Below are 10,773 nucleotides of genomic sequence, written 5' to 3'. Positions count from 1 at the left end.
CGCGGAGAATTGGCTGGCGTGCTTGAAACTCATATTGAGAGCCACATACTACATAAACACAAGTGAAATTTCCTCCATTAATTTTGCTAGAATATTCACGCAGAAATGCATTTTCTTCCGAACGCTGGCTTAGTTGTGCTATGCATCGATTTATCAGTGTACAGCCAACGCTGCGGTGCAATTCTGCAACAGTGAAAGGTTCTTCGGAACCAAGGTCTGGATTTTCCAACGCAATAATTTTTCCAGGTGCGCACTCTTCCATTTCTGCGGTGCCTTTGTTCTTTATTTTTGAGCATTCGCGATGCAGCATAAAATTAAAATTACCGAGAATATCTTCTTAACCCTGCAAATTCATCCAGTTGATTGGTATCTTCGCCGTCACATATCGGAGAAGAGCGTCTTCATATGATATAGTATATTCCCCCGCAGCAGGGCTATGACCTGAAGGAGTTGGAAAGTGCTCTTTGGTTCAGTCGTTTCTGAATGCTGACAATAACACCCATACCGATGTTGTGCTGACATAGACAAATAAAGGGACAATGCGTTATGATACTCTTGCGTATTCATTTGACGATAAAGTGGGCAGGACTTTGTTGTATGTCGCCTTGTGCATTTTCTTTACTCGTATGACGTAAACTTACCGTACGAAGACAATCGCGTCAGCTGAATATCATAACCGATATTTCCCGACGGTGGACGTGAACGCGTGAACACTTTTTAATGCCGTAATTTTTCTTTTACTTTTTAACTTATATGTAGATATGCCTCAAGACATCGGCACTACTGGAAAAGCCAGAATATCCCGTCTGAGCCATTTTCCATTGTCTTTGGCCCCACATTGAAGATGCTATTTAAGGTGAGTAGGGACTTTTACTCTGAACCCCGACCCAACTTATCAATTAGGGTACGTAGGACGCACTCATAAAGAAACAAATTTGTGCCGCTTTCGTTGGCTCATAACGAACGCCATCACAAACACACAACTTTACACACACACACACATATAATATATTATATATATATATATATTATATATATATATATATTATGTACACACACACGGGGGGGGGGGTGTCCCATATCTCGCAGCACGAACCTTGTACATTTTGTTCCCAGTACACTGACTGGAGTAGCCACTACTCATGTTTTGTAGGCATATTGAACTGTCATATAGCTTCGCTATTTTTAACAACGTACTAATTGCGTGCCCATTTTTCCCGACTGCCAAAGAAAGCCCGTGAAATGTGAGAAATAACACGTGACTACGCCTCCACCCACGAAAGAAGCAACAGCTTTGCCTTTTGTGGGCTGCCAGAGACAGTGCTCCGCACTTTGGCAAGGGTTCAGGGCGAGCGCGATCAACATGCGTCGATAGCGTAGCGGTACGCGGTGCTCGGCTGCTGACCCGAAGGTCGCGGGTTCCATCCCGGTCGCGGCGCTCCCATTTCGATGGAGGCGAAATGGTAGAGACCCGTGTCCTGTGCGATTTAAGTGCACGTTAAATAAGACCAGATGATCGAAATTTCCGGAGCCCTCCACTACGGCGCGCCTCATAATCATATCGTGGTTTGGACGGAATGAAAGGACCTGTAGAGCGATTGAAAAACACTTCAACCCGTTTCGGTAAAACCGAGGCAAGTAAAACGGAACGCAGTGAGATTGCTTGAGAAGTGCAACCAAGAAAGTTTACCTAAGGCAGCGGCAAAGTGCAGTGACGACCGGCTCCAAGTCTTTTTCACGGCGAAGACTCGCAAGGTGGACTGCCCACTAAGAGCAATTGTGACAGAAAGCGGATCCTGGCAAAAAACTGTAAGCACCTTCCTTCAGCGTCATCTGAACTCCTTCAAGCCAGCGGAGTCGTTCGCCCACCGATATTCCGCGGACTTGGTTGACGTGCTAAGCGAAGGCCTAACTGGAGTGAACAGTGCGTTTTTCTCGGGCATAGAGGACCTTTATCATTCAACTCCACACGACGAATTGTACATAGCGGTGCGCGAAGTGATCGAACTCAGTGGAGCTGTTCGCTTTCAGAACCAAGTAGACAGAGTGTAGGCGCATTTTTTGAGGTTCTGTCCTGTTAACTTGGAATCCACCCTGGCCGAGTTTAAGGGTAGTGTGTTTTTACAAAAGAAAGGAAGGGATATGTATTGGGTCTAGTGTTGCGCCGATTTTATGCAGCATTTTCTAGCAAAATCTGACAACCTCCATTGCGCTTCTTTGGACAACGAACATGTGATCCGTGTGTTTAGATAAGTGGACGACTTTCTGGTTTTTATAAGGCTTTTGCCAGGAGAAAAAGTACACAGTGTTGCAGAGGGTATTTTATCTGTTTTTAGGGATTGTTCTCGAGGTTTCAGTTTTACCTGCGAACTACCACTCGACAAAGTCATAACGTTTCTTGACTTACAACTAATGTTTCATGACAATGACCATGTTTGCTGGATCTTTTCGCCCCGAACAAAGAAAGTACCAATGCCATATGAATCCAACCAGTCGAAGTTGGTCAAGAGGAGCGTAGCGCTTGGTCGCCTCATGGACGCGGCTGCACGCGGGTGCAAAGAGCTGCTCCCCCCGCATGCCCTGTAGCCTGAGAAAGCAGGTCGAGAGGTTGATGACTGAGCGTTTCCCTTTCTCGGTCATTAGGTCTGTGGCAGAAGTTGGGTTGAAAAAAGTGAAGGGGCTTAAAGTTAGGAAGTCTACAGAGAATATGAAGGATTTTGAAGTGATAACTTACGTACATAAGGTTTCTCACAACAAAAAGAAAGTGGCTGAAAAGCAAGGTGTCAGCGTGGTTCCTTCAGCACCATGCAAATTGGCAGGCTTCTGTGTGAGGATAGGTATCAAGGGGAAAATGAAGAGGCCGTATAGTCAAGCCATGAACCCTTTGTTGAGTGCAATACAGGTGTTTTTATCTGCGTTCCACTAGCATGTGGCAAAGTTTATTGGGCAAACGGGAAGGTGTATGAATAAGTTGTTACAAGAACATAATACATCCTTGAGCGGTGACTTGGGAAGCAATTTGGCTGTTCATTGCCGCAGTTGCATCAAATGCAAATCTAGTAAGCCGATGTTTGATCGCACGACCATTTTGGGCAGGGGAAAGACAAGATATTCGCGGGAGGTTTATAAGCATTTCATATTGTGAATCGTAAAGGTAATTGTTTCAGCGATACGTCCTTGTCTCCGACAGTCAAACGAGCGTGCCTGCTTAGCGGAAAAATAATTTTGAAGTGTCACGTGTCGTGGGAAGTGACGGCAATGCGCATGCGTGAGAAGCCTTGTGCGGCAATGTAACCTCCAATAAAGCAGTTGAAAGTCCAGCGTTTGTCCGTTTGTAACGCCTTCTTCTTGTGTACGTGTTTCTGTGTTTTCGCTGGTACCCCGTTTTCAAGTAGATAAGTTGTTGTTTCTTTGCGCATTGCGACGTCCAAGAGGTTAATAGTTTCCATAAGTAGGCGTAGGCAAATATACGGATGGCTGAACGTTAGGAAAAAATACACCATCTCCCGCTAAAGCGGACCATGAGGCGATGCGAAGCCGGAGCACTTGCACGATCGCGTTCCGTTGGCGTTCGTTGGGCATACTACCGACCTCGCGTCGTGGAACGCGAAGAGGGACGCTATGCGCGTCGTATCTTCCATCTAGCCTGGCCGTTAATTCTCACAGGGCGAGCGGGGAACGCGGTCGACAGGCGGGCGAGAGGGGGGCAGCGTAGGAGAGGAGAGAGAAGGGGAGGGGACGCGCATGCGCTCGATCTCATCGCGGCGTTGCGCAGCAGAGAATTTCGGCATGTCTAGCCCGCGTTTCAGAGGAAGAGTGGGAAGGGGGAGGGGAGAGGGAAGTGGAGAGGGGGAGAGGGAGAGGGAAGGTGGAGAGGGAAAGTGGAGATGGAAAGTGGAGAGGGAATGGGAGAGGGAAAGTGGAGAGGGGAAGGTGAGAGGGAAAGTGGAGAGGAGGTGTGCGGAGAGGAGGTGTGCGGAGAGGGTATGCGCATGCGCAGTAAAGGTGGTCACGCCGCACACCACCGGATTGAGCTCGGCCTTAAGATACTTCGCATCTAAAATGAGATATAATTGCAGGAAGTTGCGATTCGCTGTGAGGCCAAATGAAGGAAATGTCAGCAAACCTTTTATAGCATTGTGGTTTCAAGATATTGCGCATTGTGGTTGTAGATATTATAGCATTGTGGTTTTCAAGAGGCGAAGTGTGAGAATTTGTTTCTTTAAAAGGGATAAGCACTAGATATTATTTGCCTAGATTATAAAGCACACCTTTTAGGCACATGTGATAATTATAAAGGAAGTCCTATATTTTCTCATTTTTCATAATTGCGCGAACACGTAATTATGAAAATAATTACGCGAACACCCCTAGCTGTAATTCCACTTGACAAAAAAAAACAAATTTTTTGTAGGGACATAAAAAAAGCTTTGGCTACTGCAATGAACCAAGACAAATGAGATCAGATGAATATTAAAAACATAATGATTGCGAAGGCGATGGCCGAAGCGGAGCGGCGGCCTGGCCAGGGTCGTGAGCACGTTCTTTTTGCTCTCGCCACGAGCTCTCGGCATGGGCTGCGCGATGGCGGAAGAATGGTGATGACGATGTTGATGAACAAAGATGATGGCGCTACATCTACGATGCGGTAGACGTAGCGCCGTCGTCCAGTTAAATGCGCAATATGCGACGCGATGAACGCCAATAAACGTGGGCCATAAATACGTTTGCCTTTGTACTGGTAAGGGTATCTGACCTAGTCTATGTCAGTATAAATTCTAGCCGCAGCCTCATTGTTACGTTTCTTTCTTTACCTATCATTGCACCGTTATGTCAAGCGATGAAGTGTGAACTCTTCCGCACATTTCCCGGCAGTGCGTAGGGCACGTAGCGATGATTACCAAAATCGTGTTATTGCTGTTTCAGTTGTCAAAAGAAGTTGCGCGATTGACCAATGTAAAAGAAATTGCAGTCAAATGTGCATCTGATTTATGTGCATTCGCTCCCCGGCAAAACGGAGTATACGTATTTCACACATTTCAGTGACAAACGTCGATGCCTTATAGTGTTGCATGATCATTATAATTGCCTGAATATAACAAGTGCATTCATTGTAACTTGCAGCCACAGTTCAAGATCGACCATGAAAGGTACATGAAACATGGAAACTTTTTCGGGTGAGTATAGCGCGTGTCCTTAGTTAAAATTGTGGGCTGCTTTTATGTCGTGCCCTTGGACGGAAGGCCTAATCAGTCGAGGCTCCTATCTCTGCTGCATGGTAAAGAATAAAACGCAAGCAGTTGATTATAATCAATTAATTCACACTGTGAGCAGTATAACCCACTGATTTTGAAAGGAAGTTAATAAAATTCTGGCTTATTTTATTGCGATAGCAATTATATGGACAGTCTCGGCTGGAAAATGTCCGTCCCCGTCGCCGTCATTCACCGTATATGTATAAATATGTATATATATAGAAATGCCACAAAGAATGTAATTCAGAAATTCTTTCCGACGCGCGGAATCGAACGGGCGACCACTCGCTTTGCAGCCCGCCGCGTTAGGCGTTAGGCCACGACAGCACCGTCTTTCAGCCTGCTAACGGCGAGATATTTATATACGCCATGTAATTCGGCATGCTTTCTTAGTGGCCACATAGATGGCGCGACGTGCGCGCGTGTGGCGCGCTTTAAAGATCGTCGCCCCGCTCCTGCGAACGCCGTTGCTCTTCGCTCTACCAGGCGTGGTCGATTTCGTGCGCTTATCTCGAGGAAAGAAAGGGCGGCTGGTGGGGTGCTTCGCTTCGCTCGCTGCAGCGGCCGCGTTTGCGAAAGGAGCGCGCTGTTCAAGCAGAAATAAGTAACAACTGTGACAGTTAGTTCGCGCTCGTCTTGTGTGTACATGTTCGTTCGTGTCGTGCATCCTGCTTTATGTTTGAGCAGTGCGCTTCAAGTGTCGAGCTGTGACGCATTAGTTCGCGCTCGTCCTGTGTGCGTTCTTTTCGTGCGTCATTTGGGCTCGAGCGACGCGCTGGCAATTTGGAGCTGCTTTCCGTTCTTCGCGTTACATTACAATTTATTGCTATCGAATTCATTCCTTCGCCGTTGCGGCGAAACTGTGACTTTTTTCTCTAGCAACAACACTAATGGTGACGCGGTATGTAGTGGTAGGCTAGGTGCATGGCGGGTGTCGAGGGGTAAATCATAGAAGAATCGAGTTCAGACCTTGCGTGTCCCACTTCTAGAGGTATCTGCGTGAGCTCAACCCTACATTACTGGCGCGATGCTTAACCTATGATCGATGCTCCAGAAATCGTATGACGCAACGGTATAGGGTTCGTCAACTCTCCGCCATTGCACATCGGAGACTCCAGAGTGCGATTTCGAACAGACACGCGTTTATTACCCCTTGATTCAACAGTGCGCGACAGTCACAGCTTGCAGTCAGACGCTTACGGGGCAACGAAGTGCCGAACGGATGCGTGCGCCCGCTGCTCTGCTAACCGGGTAGAAGTCCACCGAGCAGGATAAGTTGCAAAAGCGCTGGTTGCAAGCTACCGCGAATTTGCAGGCCTGCAGCCATACTGACGTTCTGTATGCGTCACAGAATTACCAGTCCTATGGAGGAGCATACATTCTTTACCTATCACACCCCCTCCAAGACTTAAAAATCCCTGCAGTTTCCGCGAAAATGCTACTTGAATTATCGGCGCGATTTGAGTTCGTATTTACGTTGGCCTGGGTATCCTTCTACTTTTCAAAGGACGTACATGTGCAGTCGGCTTCCATGTGCCAACCTTTTTTCCCTAAGCTAGTGTTATACCTATCAACCAGCACGCAAACGTTCTTCTCGCCGCGAATGCTGCCGTTCTCAAACATCTTTAAACATATTGAATGAATTCGGCGCGATACAACGAGACAGAGGTGAAGAAGGGACACGAACACCAGCGCTGTTCTGAGTACTAAGTAAATGAAGTCCTCAATTTTCACCGATAACGCGTAGTTGACTCCCGGCACTCCCAATTTCAAGGCTTGCACAAGAGTGTCTGGATGTCTGAGCACTCAGTACCACATGACGAACTCTTTGTCACTGTCCGAGAGGAAATTGATCGTATGGGTGGTGTCCTTTCAGAATGGTTGCCTAGTTACGGCTGATAGTTTTATGGAGCTATTCACATGCTACTTGGCCTCTACCTTTGTTAGCTTTAAACCAAGACTTATAAAGAATTTGCATTGGTTCGTGTGTGGCACCAGTTCTGTGCGAGATTTATCTTGCCAATTTTGACCTAAAGCTACAGCAAGAATTCAAACGTTCACGTGCGTTGAAAGTATGCAGATATGTCGACGACTTTATTGTTTGTTATCTCAGTCCCCATCAACGCTAGCTCTTCGGAAGTCACTCACAGCGTCTTGAACCGTTTCAAACAGTTTTCGCCCTCATTATCATTCACGACGGAACTTCCTGAGAACGACACAATCCAGTTCTTAGATTTAGCCCTGTTTTTTATTGTGAAGACCATATTTGCTGGGGGTATAAACCGCGGTCAAAGAAAGCCATTTTACCCTTTGATTCATCTCATAGTAAACTGGTGAAAAGGCGGATGGCTTACTCATGCCTCAACTCAGCGCTCACGAAGTCATGCACTCATAAGGTCAGCCATAGCTTTGACCACCAGATTTCATGCTTTTTAGCTACGGGTTTTCCTTCCACCTTCATTGTTGCCTTGGCATCCTCCCTTCTTAAGAAGAAGGGTTCCTCACCTTCCGCTTCACTACGACAGAGTCTTAACAAGTATGTTATCATGCCCTACATTCACCATTTCGCACAACTTTAAGAGGATAGGTTTAACGCACGGCGTAAACCTCGTCTTCGCGGCACTCTTTGAGCTTTGCCGTTTGTGTGCTTTTGGCTGGTGAACAAACTAAGAAATCGGTGTGCGAAAGGAAGCACAAGAAGCCATTTGTTCCCTGTGATACGAAAGCGGTATAAAATCCCACTCACTTGTGGAAAAGCTTACATCGGCCAAACTGGCCAATGTCTCAATCGTAGATGCACGCGACCACGCTGATGGCTCGGAATGATGGGGCGCGCCTTCGTGCGCATTGCAGGTAGTGCGGGTGCAGAGCACTTTTCGAAGAGACAGACGTCATGAGCAGAGCAACGGGAAGGCGTGAAAGAGAGATTCTAGAGGCGGACCAGATTAAGATTGCAGCAGACTCGTGCATCAGTGCGCCTTCGCTGCATTTGACGATGAGGGAGACAAACTTCCTTCCCAGCAGTTAATCGCTTAAACTGATCATATGCAACCCCTTTAAGATATTTTAGATTGTTATCGCATGTCCCAGCGATTCGGCAGTTTTTTTGTGACAGTGGCTGTTGTGAATGCGCCTGCGCATAGGTTTTCTTGGCATGAAGTGTTTCGAATAACCTCTGTTGCAAGTGAGCGTCTTTTCTATCGTGTGGTCTTTCTTCCTAACCAAATCCGCGCTTCCCTATGCAAGATGCCGAGCCAACTAGCCCAACAACTGACAATTTTTAAGAAGTTTCGCTGTCATGCCGGGCGTGTGGTTACGTGGTTATTGGCTGTGTTTTAAAATATCTGTTTCTGCGCTAATAAAATTAGTTGTGAGAACAGCGCTGGTGTTCGTGTCCCTTCTTCGCCTCTATCTCGTTGTTGAGCTGAATCTATTCAATATGATTAACAGAATCCAACTCGCCGAAATGTCAGTCTTCAACCATGCTTACATGGTACTAAGCTTATATGTACTATTTCCAGCAGCACTGAGGGTAACCTGAAATTAAGTGTGCCAATCTGCCGTACAAGCCTTTACAGTGACTTCATACATTTTGCAAGCGTGAATTGGCATCGTCTTTGCGCATCTGGTCCCTATCATCATCTACAACACGGGTCTCAAACACTCGGCCCGCGGACCACTAGTTAGCGGCCCGGCCAGCACATGAGTGTCGTCGTCCCATATATCTATATATTTTGGTTTTCTGAATATGTATCTTAATGAGCTAGACAGACGTGACTGGTCTCAAGTATTTTTCGTAAGGCACCGAAATGCACGAAGTTTTGGAGTATTTAACCCTTTCAGACGCTATGTACAGAATTATGTAAATCACTTGTTTTTGCTAGTTGTGCCGACTAAGGGCTAAGAATGAGAAATATACACGTAGGTTTGGATGAATTGAACCTCCTGCCGTGAGACCAAAACTACATTTTGGAATCGGCGTTCAGATTTTTGTCATTTGGAAGATTAGTAATGATATGCTTCGAAAAACCTGACGGCAAATTCCCTTTGTAAACGATCCATACATAACATATCGGAAAGGCCTTTCAAATGGCAACGTTATCTGATGTTTTCTTGAAGCCTTTACTTCATTCGCTTCACTGATTACAGGTGCACGTTAAAAAAAACACAGGAAGTCGAAGTTATCGCGAAGCAACAGCGTTCCTCAAAATCATATCACAATTCTGGTAAATAAAGAACGCAGCATATGTTTTAATAGCTTTAGTTTTCCTGGCAGAGATTTAACAACGCCCATATTAGCTCACAATACAATCATTTTGTTGTGTCGCAATTTATTTCCCCTGTTTCTATTCACTCTGATACTTCGTTCGCACTCGCAGCGCCTTTGAAGCGGGCAAGCCCGTTCTGTTTGTCGCGGAGCCTGATCTTGTGAAACAAGTTCTAGTAAAGGATTTCGCAGCTCTGCCATACAGAATGGTACGTAAATGTTTCCTGGTGAAAACTTGTTTGCTACCGTATTAGCGTATTTTGCTCATCACTATAAAGCGGCGCTGTCTGCGGTGTCATGTTAAATATAGGGATATATTGGGGGTTCCTTTGGTCAGTCACTGTGAAAATATGATAGGTTCGGCGAAATGCCGCATTCGTCCATGAGAGTATTGCCTGCTGTTAATTGTAACCATAGGTGTGCGCACGGTCCTCCATTAAAGCGGGGAGGGGGGGGGGGCAGTTTACGCGCAGGGCACCACCCTCCTCCCAGAATATAATTGCTCGAGCACGAAATGAAAATGAGGCGTGACATGCTTCTCACTGCGGCCTGCCTTTAGTGCCAAGCTTTCCGGGGATAAATGTGGGAGGCAAGCAATTTTTTGAATGCAACATCAGGGGTCCTCGCCCGCCATTTTCGTCAAGAAGTTGTATGGCCACGGCCCTGCACTTAAACGCTATGACAGGAAGAGTCACAGAGAATTGGTGCCCCCAGTAGAAGATTAGGGGAAGGGGTAACCACCCCACCTCCTCCCTCCTCTTTCCGCTGGACTAGGGCTGTAATCATCCAAACACGTGCATGGGCTCCATGTGTCACAATGAGTTGCATGCCAGCGAAAAATCCGGGCAATTATGCAAGGTTGGTTCCAGCAGAACGAGTGGGTGTTTGAGTCTGGACACCACACGAGTATTATAGGATCGTGCGTTCGATGGCGAAAGCTGAAGGTTTTTCCTTCCCTTCTTCGAAAGTAAGATTATGCTATGGTGGCAAGAGCACGACATAACGGTGGCAGCATTAAAAATGCTGGATGGACAAAATGCAATAAGTTTTGGAGTATTTAACCTAACTAGCTGCCAAAGGAATAAAATTGTGAAGGAGCCAGCAGTGTTGTATACACACTTTCCTCACTATATTTGTATTATATAGCATGTGCAACGTAGCCAGAGCTAAGTCAGATATGTTGGGGTTTTGCGCTGCATGGGCGGTACAGAGGGAAACTCACGAAAGTACAGAAAAAAAAACACAACCAGA

At 46.4% G+C, this 10,773-nt stretch overlaps 1 long non-coding RNA gene across 1 annotated transcript; it reads left to right on the top strand.

Annotated features, from left to right (window-relative positions):
* Nucleotides 1-838: 838 nt before the first annotated feature.
* On the top strand, nt 839-9,712 carry LOC119389107 (uncharacterized). Its single transcript, XR_005183007.2, has 3 exons — nt 839-856; nt 5,125-5,177; nt 9,635-9,712. It is a non-coding gene; the product is annotated as an uncharacterized LOC119389107 (long non-coding RNA).
* Nucleotides 9,713-10,773: the final 1,061 nt, after the last annotated feature.

Source organism: Rhipicephalus sanguineus, chromosome 4, assembly GCF_013339695.2.
Source record: "Rhipicephalus sanguineus isolate Rsan-2018 chromosome 4, BIME_Rsan_1.4, whole genome shotgun sequence".
Lineage (NCBI taxonomy): Eukaryota > Metazoa > Arthropoda > Arachnida > Ixodida > Ixodidae > Rhipicephalus > Rhipicephalus sanguineus.
Note: the sequence above shows the minus strand (reverse complement) of the source record. Positions and strands in the feature narration are given on the sequence as shown.